Below are 2261 nucleotides of genomic sequence, written 5' to 3'. Positions count from 1 at the left end.
CCTTGATTGACGTGTTCGGTTTGATTGCCCGGAAACCCTGAACCGGAACCACCGCCTCCGTAACCCGGCCCGTGGAAACCTCCTCCTGAACCGCCGGGCGGGCCGTTGTCATATTGGAACATATTGGAATTCTTGAAATCCCGCATGATATAACAATCTTTCCAGAGATGTGATGCCGGTTTCTCCTTAGATCCATGCTTTGGACAGGGCTGATTTAACAAACGCTCCAAATTGTTGCGTGGACCTCCACCCCTCTGGGGCTGCTTGCCTTTACGGTGTTGGCCATTCTCCTGTGCGTTGGTATTTGCGACAAAGTCCAAACCACTATCGGCCTTGCGCTTACCAGTGTTCCCATGGCCTCCGGATTGTGTTGTTGGCCTTTGGCATTGCCGGTCTTCTTACCCTTCTCCGGTTTGTCCTCCTCTGAATCCAGATCCTTGGTATTATCTGAATCGGCGTATTTAACCAAAGCAGCCATGAGTGTTGACATGTCATTGTAGTGACATTTGAGCCTTCCCAACTTCTTTTTCAACGGTTTGAAACCTGAATTACCCTCTAACGTTAACACTGCGGTGTCTGCGTTGATACGATCTGACGAATGCAAAATCGCCGAGACCCATTTGACCCAATGGGTCATGGACTCCCCTTCCTCCTGGACACAAGCGGCCAGATCTACAATTGACATCGGCTGCTTACACATATCCTTGAAGTTCTGGATAAACCGGTGCTTCAATTCGGCCCATGATCCAATAGAGTTGGTCGGCAAGCTCTTCAACCAAGTGCGAGCTGTTCCTTCCAACATCATGGTGAAATATTTAGCACGCACCGCCTCGTCCACATCTAACATCTCCATTGCCATCTCATAGCTCTCCACCCACGCCTCTGGCTGCAAATCGGTGATATAATTTGGTACCTTACGAGGTCCCTTGAAATCCTTGGGTAGTCGCACATTACGCAAAGCAGGAGATAAGCACGGTACCCCTAAGGAACTAAACATCGCCCCTGGCTCCACGGAGGCCGTGGGGTGAACCGGAGTATGCTGTCATGCCTCGTGTCGAGCTGTCAACTCGGCCTCTCGACGTGCGCGGCCATGATCCACAACATCTTGTGCATTGGCACCTCCCCCAGCCGGGTTGTTCCCTCGTGGCGAATTTCGGCGGCGTGCACTACTAGACACGGCCGGTTCGCCTTCCACGTGTCTGCTATAACTCCGGCTTGGGCGGGGAGTGGAGTGAATCCTCTCACGGCTGTGTGAATATGCTTGCTGTTGATTTAGTGCTGTCTGAAGGAGATCCCTGGCCTGGCGTGCTTCCACTACCACTGGTGACTCGCCGTCGGTTGGGAGGGCCGCCAGGCGTGATGCAGCGGCCACAATGTTGTCCAACGGGTTGGAATAATGCCCGGGCGGCGTTGATGGTACAATGTTGTTCTGGCGAGGCAGGTCCGTCATGCCCGGCTGAACCGGCGCTCCTGCTCCCGGCGCCCCCGCCTGGTTACCAGCTCCTGCGCCTGGCGTGTTGAAAAGATTCTGCGGCTCATAAACCGACGGGAGACATGATCGGTACCTTCTTCTCATGACTTCCTCTGAAGCATTCTGGTCCAGTCTAATCCGGTAAGCCTGTGCTTCCAACTCGGCCCGCTCCATAGCCATCCTGGCGTTCTCTGCTGCCAGGTCCGCCTTGGCCTGGGCTATCTGATCTTTCACCTTTGCAATCCCCACATCGTGTTGATCCCTGGCTGCTGCGTCTACCTCCACGGACATCAATGTTGCCAGAGCATCGAACAAATCAGATAAGACTTGGGCCGGAAGTGGTGCCGAGCTTCCTGCCCCTGCTGGTGTGGCCGTTGTTGAACCGGAGAGCATTGCTGCGGCGCTAGATGAATGAGGCGCCGATTGTGTGCCGGCCATGAAGATGGCGGCCCGGTTTGGCATACCGGGGGAATACGGAATACTGTTGCCCTCGGATCCTCCCTCAATCCGGCCGTCCTGCAACTGGTAAAGCGATTCGGTTTCACCAGAAGACTCGTCATCAGACCAGACTACGATTTCTCCTTCGTACACCGGTCCGTCCTCGTGCCCTGATCCATGGACGACACCTACGAAAACATGCCTTGCCTCAGGCTGAACCGGCGAAGGACTTGCACGCCGAGCCGTTTCGATGATGTCGGTGCAGATGTCCGGCTCGGGGGCCGGTCCGCCGATCTTGCCGATGAAGACATGAATCCAACCAAAGGGGACCCGGTACCCGTATTCAATTGAA

Source organism: Triticum urartu, chromosome 3A (assembly GCF_056163025.1).
Source record: "Triticum urartu cultivar PI428250 chromosome 3A, HENAU_Tu73, whole genome shotgun sequence".
NCBI lineage: Eukaryota > Viridiplantae > Streptophyta > Magnoliopsida > Poales > Poaceae > Triticum > Triticum urartu.
The sequence above is the reverse complement of the archived record's forward strand: the minus strand, read 5'-3'. Positions refer to the sequence as shown.